We start from the raw sequence: 13,169 nt of genomic DNA, 5'->3' as shown, positions 1-13,169 counted from the left end.
CTCAAGGTGCCCTGTTCAACTAACTGAGCCATCCAGCCACCCAAGAGCTCAATAGAAGCTCAGCGGCAGCTCGTTGTCTTTATTCTAGTTGCAAAGGGCACCCCTCACGGGACCATGTGGGAATCGAAGTGGCAACACTGTTGGTTGCCCAGAGCTTATGCTCTAATCACAGAGCTAGCAGTCCACCCCAACTATTTTTTTATTGTAGTGATATTATTAAAACTATAAGTTTCAATTGTACAGTATTATAAATATCATCTCTATATTCGTTGTATGCTCATCAACTAAAGATTAATCTCCTTATCTCCACATATATTTGACCCCCTTTTTCCTCTTCATCTTCTTCCCACCCCCTTCTCATCTGGTAACCACCATAATGTTCTCAGTGCCAGTCAGTTGTTTGTTTTGTTTTTTTCATTCATTTGTTAATTTCTGTTTTTATATCCCACACATGAGTGAAATCACATGATTTTCATTTTTTTCTGTCTGACTTAATTGTTCAGCATGATACTTTCAAGATCAATCCATGTTGTCTAAAATGGCCATATTTCATCCTTTATATGGCTGAGTAGTATCACCTTGTATATAGTCCCACATCCTCTTTAGCCAATCATCTGTCAAATGACAGTTGGGTCGTTCCCATATGTTGGCTACTGTGAATGATGCTGCAATGAATATAGTGGTACATATATCTTTATGAACAAGTGTTTCAAACTTTTCAGGTAGATGCCCAGAAGAGTGATTTCGGGGTCATATGGAAGCATATTCTTAATTTTTTGAGAAATCTCCACACTAGTTTCCATAGTGGCTGTATCAATGTACATTCCCACCAGCAGTGTACGAGGGTTCCTTTTTCTCCACTTTGTTTCCAACACTGGTTATTTCTTGTCTTATTGATAATGGCCATTTTAAGAGATACGAGGTGTGTACTTAATTCTTGAGTCATTAATTTTTCAGTGCTCTGAAATACTTATTACAAACATATATAAAATAATGCCTAAGGAAAATGAGATGTCAGATTCTAAATAGCTAATGTACATGGGAATTTGTAAGACTCAATGAGTTTATAAATTCAAGCACAGCTGTAGCTCATTTGAAGTAAAAAACTAAGTGTAAAGGTCATGAGGTGTCTAACTATGACTGTTTTTAATGCTTTAGAGCTGCCGCAAGTCCATTGATAGCAGTATCCTCTGAAGGCCTCACCAATGCAGAGTGAGTTACGTTGAATAAATAAATATGTGTGTGGATAGACACCACATGCACACACGCACGCACACGTACATACACACACATACACTCACTAACAAATACACACACACACAGATATTGAGACTTGGGTTGTGCACTCCCCTGAACTCCCATGGGTTCTGTTTCTAAAGTCCTCTCTTGGTAAGCTTCACATGAAATATTGCCTTTTGAATTGAGGTAGAAGAAGGATGAACAGGTAATAGAGGAGGTCTTTTTATCCAGGTATTTGTCACCCTTGACTACTGTGTATGACACTGTACTAGAGTGGGCAGAGGAGGACAGAGACTTATTTGGAGCAAAGAGGAGTTATCAGTGGACAGAGAGCAGAGGAGGCTTAGCTAAAGAAAGAAGCTAATAAAACTCGATGCCCGCCTCCCTCCAGCTCTTCCATCATGTGAGGGTGGTGCCACAAACCCCAAACTCAAACCTACCATCATATGGAGGGAAACCCTGACTCAGGGCTGTAGTTTCCTGACCTTCTGTGAGAGCAAAGAAGTCAGCCATGATGGTGGAAGTGAGGAGGTGATGGATGCATTGAGAATCAGATTAGGTGGGGGTGAAAGAGACTTGTTGCTATAGCCTGAGGATGAATTAAATAAATCAACCCCCAAATGCTGTCACATTGTGGTTATACTGAGTACTAAAGAACTGAACTTAAATCTTGCGTCATAAAAATGTCATAGACCTAAGATAACTATTACAAATACAAAAAGACTGATTTATATGGAAACATGACAAACAAGTTTCCAAATAACTGATTTACAAGTGAATTAAGGGTCAACCAGTCTATAAGTTGTAGAATAATTACTGCCAATTTCACGAAAAATGTTAAGAAGTCACATGGTGTCTGACTTTATACAATTTTGGCACTGTCCTTTCTGAATTTACTATAATATCTGGTAATGGGGCCACAGGTGAAATGTGAGATACAAATAAACAAAGATACATAAATATAGATAGATAGATGATAGAGTCGTAGTTATAGATATTACATATTTTATATACACATATATTCACACACGAACACATATCAACATCAGCACACGCACACGCATACATATACATGAGAGGAAATTGAGAGTTGACAAGTTCACCATCAGGAGCATCCATTGCAATACAGAGAATATTTGACTCTGTTTCTAAGTCATTTCACTGTAGCATCTACACTAGCTTTCCATCACTTTTAGATCTACTTGGATAAAAGAGGAAGGTCATGAGAGGAATTCTCCACCCTCTAGTAACCGCCAGCCAAACCTTCGGTAAAGTTCTAAAGTGTATTTGAGACTCTCCTATTATAGATTGGGTGAAGGGAGGTCAGATCTTATTTAAGACAAGGCGGTAGGAGGGTACAAGGAGAGCAGGAGACCTTGGCAGAGAGAAAGAAACTAATGGAATCTAGATCTGTTCCTCACCCTCCAGGATCTGCCACCGTATGAGGCTGGTGCCCCAAACCCAAACTCACCATCATATGGAGGAGCCCTGACTCAGGCTTGCAGTAGGTGGATACTACCTACCTTAGCGCCAGGAGAGACAACCATGATAAGTGAAAGAAAGGGGGTGAAGGAAGGACTTGAGAATCTAGAAATTAGGTGGGAGAAGAGGCATGTATACCTGCCCACTGAAGTTGAATTTAAAACATTCCACCACCAAAGCTGTTTTACATTCAATCGGGTACAATCATAAAGAACAACAGCTAATTTTTTTTATTTTTTTTTGCAGGGACACTTGTAAATAAGACTGTATAAGTTTCATTCTTTTTTTTTTTTAAATAAGTTTATTGAGGTGACAATGGTTAGTGAAGTTATACAGGTTTCAGGTGTGCAATTCTGTAATACATCATCTATATATCACATTGTGTGTTCACCACCCAGGGTCAGTTTTCCTTACTTCTCCATATATTTGACCTCCTTTTCCCTCTTTAACGTCCTGTTGCCCCCTCCTCATTTGGTAACTACCATACTGTAGTACGTGTCAGTCAGTTTGTTTGTTTGTTGTGTTCATTATTGTTAATTTCTGTTTTATATCCCACACATGAGTGAAATCACATGATTTTCATTTTTTTCTGTCTGACTTAATTGTTCAGCATGATACTTTCAAGATCAATCCATGTTGTCTAAAATGGCCATATTTCATCCTTTATATGGCTGAGTAGTATCACCTTGTATATAGTCCCACATCCTCTTTAGCCAATCATCTGTCAAATGACACTTGGGTCGTTCCCATATGTTGGCTACTGTGAATGATGCTGCAATGAATATAGTGGTACATATATCTTTATGAACAAGTGTTTCAAACTTTTCAGGTAGATGCCCAGAAGAGTGATTTCGGGGTCATATGGAAGCATATTCTTAATTTTTTGAGAAATCTCCACACTAGTTTCCATAGTGGCTGTATCAATGTACATTCCCACCAGCAGTGTACGAGGGTTCCTTTTTCTCCACTTTGTTTCCAACACTGGTTATTTCTTGTCTTATTGATAATGGCCATTTTAAGAGATACGAGGTGTGTACTTAATTCTTGAGTCATTAATTTTTCAGTGCTCTGAAATACTTATTACAAACAGATATAAAATAATGCCTAAGGAAAATGAGATGTCAGATTCTAAATAGCTAATGTACATGGGAATTTGTAAGACTCAATGAGTTTATAAATTCAAGCACAGCTGTAGCTCATTTGAAGTAAAAAACTAAGTGTAAAGGTCATGAGGTGTCTAGCTATGACTGTTTTTAATGCTTTAGAGCTGCCGCAAGTCCATTGATAGCAGTATCCTCTGAAGGCCTCACCAATGCAGAGTGAGTTACGTTGAATAAATAAATATGTGTGTGGATAGACACCACATGCACACACGCACGCACACGTACATACACACACATACACTCACTAACAAATACACACACACACAGATATTGAGACTTGGGTTGTGCACTCCCCTGAACTCCCATGGGTTCTGTTTCTAAAGTCCTCTCTTGGTAAGCTTCACATGAAATATTGCCTTTTGAATTGAGGTAGAAGAAGGATGAACAGGTAATAGAGGAGGTCTTTTTATCCAGGTATTTGTCACCCTTGACTACTGTGTATGACACTGTACTAGAGTGGGCAGAGGAGGACAGAGACTTATTTGGAGCAAAGAGGAGTTATCAGTGGACAGTGAGCAGAGGAGGCTTAGCTAAAGAACAAGGCTAATAAAACTCGATGCCCGCCACCCTCCAGCTCTTCCATCATGTGAGGGTGGAGCCACAAACCCAAACCCAAACCCAAACCTACCATCACATGGAGGGAAACCCTGACTCAGGGCTGTAGTTTCCTGACCTTCTGTGAGAGCAAAGAAGTCAGCCATGATGGTGGAAGTGAGGAGGTGATGGATGCATTGAGAATCAGATTAGGTGGGGGTGAAAGAGACTTGTTGCTATAGCCTGAGGATGAATTAAATAAATCAACCCCCAAATGCTGTCACATTGTGGTTATACTGAGTACTAAAGAACTGAACTTAAATCTTGCGTCATAAAAATGTCATAGACCTAAGATAACTATTACAAATACAAAAAGACTGATTTATATGGAAACATGACAAACAAGTTTCCAAATAACTGATTTACAAGTGAATTAAGGGTCAACCAGTCTATAAGTTGTAGAATAATTACTGCCAATTTCACGAAAAATGTTAAGAAGTCACATGGTGTCTGACTTTATACAATTTTGGCACTGTCCTTTCTGAATTTACTATAATATCTGGTAATGGGGCCACAGGTGAAATGTGAGATACAAATAAACAAAGATACATAAATATAGATAGATAGATGATAGAGTCGTAGTTATAGATATTACATATTTTATATACACATATATTCACACACGAACACATATCAACATCAGCACACGCACACGCATACATATACATGAGAGGAAATTGAGAGTTGACAAGTTCACCATCAGGAGCATCCATTGCAATACAGAGAATATTTGACTCTGTTTCTAAGTCATTTCACTGTAGCATCTACACTAGCTTTCCATCACTTTTAGATCTACTTGGATAAAAGAGGAAGGTCATGAGAGGAATTCTCCACCCTCTAGTAACCGCCAGCCAAACCTTCAGTAAAGTTTTAAAGTGTATTTGAGACTCTCCTATTATAGATTGGGTGAAGGGAGGTCAGATCTTATTTATGACAAGGCGGTAGGAGGGTACAAGGAGAGCAGGAGACCTTGGCAGAGAGAAAGGAACTAATGGAATCTGGATCTGTTCCTCACCCTCCAGGATCTGCCACCGTATGAGGCTGGTGCCCCAAACCCAAACTCACCATCATATGGAGGGAGCCCTGACTCTGGCTTGCAGTAGGTGGATACTACCTACCTTAGCACCAGGAGAGACAATCATGATAAGTGAAAGAAAGGGGGTGAAGGAAGGACTTGAGAATCTAGAAATTAGGTGGGAGAAGAGGCATGTATACCTGTCCACTGAAGTTGAATTTAAAACATTCCACCACCAAAGCTGTTTTACATTCAATCGGGTACAATCATAAAGAACAACAGCTAATTTTTTTTTTTTTTTTTTTGCAGGGACACTTGTAAATAAGACTGTATAAGTTTCATTCTTTTTTTTTTTTTTTTAAATAAGTTTATTGAGGTGACAATGGTTAGTGAAGTTATATAGGTTTCAGGTGTGCAATTCTGTAATACATCATCTATATATCACATTGTGTGTTCACCACCCAGGGTCAGTTTTCCTTACTTCTCCATATATTTGACCTCCTTTTCCCTCTTTAACGTCCTGTTGCCCCCTCCTCATTTGGTAACTACCATACTGTAGTACGTGTCAGTCAGTTTGTTTGTTTGTTGTGTTCATTATTGCTTTCTGTTTTATATCCCACATATCAGTAAAATCACGATTCTCATTTTTTCTATCTGCCTTACTTTGCTCAGCATGATACTCTCAAGGTCTATCCATGTTGTCTAAAATGGCCATATTTCATCCTTCTTATGGCTGAGTAGTATCCCTTTGTATATAGTACACATCCTCTTTATCCAATCATCTGTAGAAACCGCCACACTGCCTTCCATAGTGGCTGCACCAGTCTGCATTCCCACCAGCAGTGTATGAGGGTTCCTTTTTCTCCACAGCCTCTCCAACACTTGTTATTTCTTGTCTTGTTGATGACAATCATTCTAAAAGATGTGAGGGGTGTACTTAATTCTTGAGTCACTAACTTTTTGAGAGTTCTAAAATATTTATTACAAATATATATAGACTAATGTCTAGGGAAAATGAGGTATCACATTCTAAGTTGCTGATGTACACGTAAATTTTCTAACAGTCATGCAGTTTATAAATGTAAGCAAAATGGTAGCTTGTTTGAATTTAAAAAGTAAGTGTAAAGGTCATGAGATGTCTAACTATGTCTGTTTTTAAATCTTTAGCACTGCCCAGAGCCGATTTACAGTAGTATCCACTGAAGGACTCGTCAATGCAGAGTGAGTTATGCTGAATAAATAAATGTATGTCTATATAGACACATGCATTCACACACACACACACATACACACACACACACACTAACAAACACACACACACAGATATTGAGACTTGGGTTGTGCACTCCCCTGAACTCCCATGGGTTCTGTTTCTAAAGTCCTCTCTTGGTAAGCTTCACATGAAATATTGCCTTTTGAATTGAGGTAGGAGAAGGATGAACAGGTCATAGAGGAGGTCTTTTTATCCAGGTATTTGTCACCCTTGACTACTGTGTCTGACACTGTACTAGAGTGGGCAAAGGAGGACAGAGACTTATTCGGAGCAAAGCGGAGTTATCAGTGGACAGTGAGCAGAGGAGGTTTAGGTAAAAAACAAAGCTATTAAGAACTTGATACCCACCTCCCTCCAGCTCTTCCATCATGTGAGGGTGGAGCCACAAATCTAAACCCAAACCTACCATCACATGGAGGGAGACTCTTACTCAGGACTGCAATTTCCTGACCTTCTGTGAGAGCAAGGAAGTCATCCATGATGGTGGAATTAAGGAGGTGATGGAGGGATTGAGAATCAGATTAGATGGGGATGAAAGGAACTTTTGCTATAGCTTGAGAATAAAATAAATCAACCCAAAAATACTGTCACATTGTGGTTATGTTGAGTACTACGGAATTGAACTTAAATCTTGCATCATTAAATTTTTCATAGAACTAAGATAACCATGACAAATACAAAAAGACTGATTTATATGGCAGTATGACAAAGAAGCTTCCAAATAACTGATTTACAAGTGAATTAAGGGTCAACCAGTTTATAAGTTGTAGAATAATTGTAGCCAATTTCACCAAAAATGTTAAGTATAACAAGTCACATGGTATCTGACTATATGCACTTTTTGGCACTGCCCTTTCTGAATTTAAAATAATACCTGGTGATGGGGCCACAGGTGAATTGTGAGATATAAATAAACAAAGATCATTGAGATAAATATATACATGGATGATAGATAGATAATAGATAGATAGCATTATAATTATAGACATTATATATTTTATATACACATATGTTCATTCACACACACACATATAAACATCAGCACATACACAAACATTCATATCCATGTGAGGAATTGAGAGTTGACAAGTTCACCATCAGGAGCATCCATTGTAATACAGAGAATATTTGACTCTGCTTCTAAATCGTTTCACTGTAGCATCTACACTAACTTCCCATCATTTTTAGATCTACTTGTATAAAAGAGGAAGGTCATAAGAGGAATTCTCCACCCTCTAGTAACCGCCAGCCAAACCTTCAGTAAAGTTTTAAAGTGTATTTGAGACTCTCCTATTATAGATTGGGTGAAGGGAGGTCAGATCTTATTTATGACAAGGCGGTAGGAGGGTACAAGGAGAGCAGGAGACCTTGGCAGAGAGAAAGGAACTAATGGAATCTGGATCTGTTCCTCACCCTCCAGGATCTGCCACCGTATGAGGCTGGTGCCCCAAACCCAAACTCACCATCATATGGAGGGAGCCCCTGTCGCAGGCTTGCGGTAGGTGGATACTACCTACCTTAGCGCCAGGAGAGACAACCGTGATAAGTGAAAGAAAGGGGATGAAGGAAGGACTTGAGAATCTAGAAATTAGGTGGGAGAAGAGGCATGTATACCTGCCCACTGAAGTTGAATTTGAAATATATTTCACCACCAAAGCTGTTTCACATTCGATCGGGTACAATCATAAAGAACTGTAGTTAACTTTTTCTTTTTTCAGGAACATTTTTAAATAAGACTGTACGTTTCATTCTTTTTTTTTTCAATTAAAGTTTATTGAGATGGCAATGGTTAGTAAAGTTATATAGGTCTCAGGTGTGCAATTCTGTATTACATCATCTATAAATCCCATTGTGTGTTTACCACCCAGAGTCAGTTCTCCTTATCTCTCCATATAGTTGACCTCCTTTTTCCTCTTTAACCTCCTCTCTTCCCCCTTCTCATTTGGTAACTACCATACTGTAGTCTGTGTCAGTTAGTTAGTTTGTTTGTTTGTTTGTTTGTTTGTTTTGTTCATTTATTGCTTTCTTTTTTATTCATTTATTATTGTTTTATGTCCCACATATGAGTAAATGACATGATTTTCATTTTTGTCTGTCTGACTTATTTTTCTCAGCATGATACTCTCATGATCTATCCATGTTGTCTAAAATGGCCATATTTCATCCTTCTTGTGGCTGAGTATATAGTACCACGTCCTCTGTATGCAATCATCTGTCAAAGGACACTTGGGTCGTTCCCATAAGTTGGCTACTGTGAATGATGCTGCAATGAATATAGTGGTACATATATCTTTATGAATAAGTGTTTCAAACTTTTCAGATAGATACCCAGAAGAGTGATTTTGGGGTCATATGGAAGTATATTCTTAATTTTTTGAGAAATCTCCACACTAGTTTCCATAGTGGCTGTATCAATGTACATCCCCACCAGCAGTGTATGAGGGTTCCTTTTTCTCCACATTGTCTCCAACACTTGTTATTTCTTGTCTTGTTGATAATGGCTAACCTAAGAGATGCAAGGTGTGTACTTAATTCTTGAGTCATTAATTTTTCAGTGCTCTGAAATACTTATTACAAACATTTATAGAATAAGGTCTAGGGAAAATGAGACATCAGATTCTAAATAGCTGATGTACATGGGAATTTTCTAGTAGCCATGCAGTATATAAATTTAAGCAGAACTGTAGCCTGTTTGAATTTAAAAAGTAAGTGTAAAAGTCATGAGGTGTCTAACTATGTCTGTTTTTAATTCTTTAGCACTGCCGAGAGCCGATTGCCAGCAGTATCCTTTGAAGGAGGCTCAAATGTAGAGTAAGTTATGCTGAATAAATAAATGTATGTGTAGATAGACACACATGCGCACACACACACATAGACACACACATACACACACTAATGCACATGAACACACACACACACACACTAACAAACACACACACAGATATTGAGACTTGGAATGTGTACTCCCCTGAACTCCTATGGGTTCTGTTTCTAAAGTCCTTTAATAGTATCCAACATATGAAATATTGTCTTTTGAATTGAGGTAGAAGAAGGATGAACAGGTAATAGAGGAGGTCTTTTTATCCAGGTATATGTCACCCTTGACTACTGTGTCTGACACTGTACTAGAGTGGGCAGAGGAGGACAGAGACTTATTCAGAGCAGTGGACAGTGAGCAGAGGAGGCTTAGCTAAAGAAAGAAGCTAATAAGAACTCGATGCCCGCCTCCCTCCAGCTCTTCCATCATGTGAGGGTGGAGCCACAAACCCAAACCCAAACCTACCATCACATGGAGGGAGACCCTTACTCAGGGCTGCAATTTCCTGACCTTCTGGGAGAGCAAAGAAGTCATCCATGATGGTGGAATTAAGGAGGTGATGGAGGGATTGAGAATCAGATTAGATGGGGATGAAAGAGACTTGTTGCTGTAGCCTGAGAATGAATTTTAAATAAATCAACTCAAAAATACTGTCACATTGTGGTTATGTTGAGTACTATGGAATTGAACTTAAATGTTGCATCATTAAACTTTTCATAGAACTAAGATAACCATTACAAACACAAAAAGACTGATTTATATGGGAGTATAACAAAGAAGCTTCCAAATAACTGATTTACAAGTGAATTAAGGGTCAACCAGTTTATAAGTTATAGAATAATTGTGGTCAATTTCATCAAAAATGTTAAGTATAAGAAGTCACATGGTATCTGACTATATACACTTTTTGGCACTGCCCTTTCTGAATTTAAAATAACACTTGGTGATGGGGCCACAGGTGAATTACGAGATATAAATAAACAAACATATATAGAGATAAATAGATAGATAGCTGATAATAGAGTTGTAATTATAGACATTATATATTTTATATACACATATATTCACATACACACATAAAAACATCAGCACACGCACACGCATACATATACATGAGAGGAAATTGAGAGTTGACAAGTTCACCGTCAGGAGCATCCATTGCAATACAGAGAATATTTGACTCTGTTTCTAAGTCATTTCACTGTAGCATCTACACTAGCTTTCCATCACTTTTAGATCTACTTGGATAAAAGAGGAAGGTCATAAGAGGAATTCTCCACCCTCTAGTAACCGCCAGCCAAACCCTCAGTAAAGTTTTAAAGTGTATTTGAGACTCTCCTATTATAGATTGGGTGAAGGGAGGTCAGATCTTATTTATGACAAGGCGGTAGGAGTGTGCAAGGAGAACAGGAGACCTTGGCAGAGAGAAAGAAACTAATGGAATCTGGATCTGTTCCTCACCCTCCAGGATCTGCCACCGTATGAGGCTGGTGCCCCAAACCCAAACTCACCATCATATGGAGGGAGCCCCTGTCGCAGGCTTGCAGTAGGTGGATACTACCTACCTTAGCGCCAGGAGAGACAACCATGATAAGTGAAAGAAAGGGGGTGAAGGAAGGACTTGAGAATCTAGAAATTAGGTGGGAGAAGAGGCATGTATACCTGCCCACTGAAGTTGAATTTGAAATATATTTCACCACCAAAGCTGTTTTACATTTGATCGGGTACAATCATAAAGAACTGTAGTTAACTTTTTTTTTTTTCAGGAACATTTTAAAATAAGACTGTACGTTTCATTCTTTTTTTTTTTAATTAAAGTTTATTGAGATGGCAATGGTTAGTAAAGTTATATAGGTCTCAGGTGTGCAATTCTGTAATACATCATCTATAAATCCCATTGTGTGTTTACCACCCAGAGTCAGTTCTCCTTATAGTTGACCTCCTTTTTCCTCTTTAACCTCCTCTCTTCCCCCTTCTCATTTGGTAACTACCATACTGTAGTCTGTGTCAGTTAGTTAGTTTGTTTGTTTGTTTGTTTTGTTCATTTATTGCTTTCTTTTTTATTCATTTATTATTGTTTTATGTCCCACATATGAGTAAATGACATGATTTTCATTTTTGTCTGTCTGACTTATTTTTCTCAGCATGATACTCTCATGATCTATCCATGTTGTCTAAAATGGCCATATTTCATCCTTCTTATGGCTGAGTATATAGTACCACGTCCTCTGTATGCAATCATTTGTCAAAGGACACTTGGGTCGTTCCCATAAGTTGGCTACTGTGAATGATGCTGCAATGAATATAGTGGTACATATATCTTTATGAATAAGTGTTTCAAACTTTTCAGATAGATACCCAGAAGAGTGATTTTGGGGTCATATGGAAGCATATTCTTAATTTTTTGAGAAACCGCCACACTACTTTCCATAGTGGCTGTATCAATGTACATCCCCACCAGCAGTGTATGAGGATTCCTTTTTCTCCACATTGTCTCCAACACTTGTTATTTCTTGTCTTGTTGGTAATGGCTAATCTAAGAGATGCAAGGTGTATACTGAATTCTTGAGTTATTAATTTTTCAGTGCTCTGAAATACTTATTACAAACATTTATAGAATAAGGTCTAGGGAAAATGAGACATCAGATTCTAAATAGCTGATGTACATGGGAATTTTCTAGTAGCCATGCAGTATATAAATTTAAGCAGAACTGTAGCCTGTTTGAATTTAAAAAATAAGTGTAAAAGTCATGAGGTGTCTAACTATGTCTGTTTTTAATTCTTTAGCACTGCCGAGAGCCGATTGCCAGCAGTATCCTTTGAAGGAGGCTCAAATGTAGAGTAAGTTATGCTGAATAAATAAATGTATGTGTAGATAGACACACATGCACACACACACACATAGACACACACATACACACTAATGAACATAAACACACACACACGCGCATACACACACACACACACACATACACTAACAAACACACACACAGATATTGAGACTTGGAATGTGTACTCCCCTGAACTCCTATGGGTTCTGTTTCTAAAGTCCTTTAATAGTATCCAACATATGAAATATTGCCTTCTGAATTGAGGTAGAAGAAGGATGAACAGGTAATAGAGGAGGTCTTTTTATCCAGGGATATATCACCCTTGACTACTGTGTCTGACACTGTACTAGAGTGGGCAGAGGAGGACAGAGACTTATTCAGAGCAGTGGACAGTGAGCAGAGGAGGCTTAGCTAAAGAAAGAAGCTAATAAGAACTCGATGCCCGCCTCCCTCCAGCTCTTCCATCATGTGAGGGTGGAGCCACAAACCCAAACCCAAACCTACCATCACATGGAGGGAGACCCTTACTCAGGGCTGCAATTTCCTGACCTTCTGGGAGAGCAAAGAAGTCATCCATGATGGTGGAATTAAGGAGGTGATGGAGGGATTGAGAATCAGATTAGATGGGGATGAAAGGGACTTGTTGCTATAGCCTGAGAATGAATTTTAAATAAATCAACCCAAAAATACTGTCACATTGTGGTTATGTTGAGTACTATGGAATTGAACTTAAATGTTGCATCATTAAACTTTT

Source organism: Rhinolophus sinicus, linkage group LG04 (assembly GCF_036562045.2).
Source record: "Rhinolophus sinicus isolate RSC01 linkage group LG04, ASM3656204v1, whole genome shotgun sequence".
NCBI classification, from domain to species: domain Eukaryota; kingdom Metazoa; phylum Chordata; class Mammalia; order Chiroptera; family Rhinolophidae; genus Rhinolophus; species Rhinolophus sinicus.
This window is presented reverse-complemented; position numbering follows the sequence as displayed.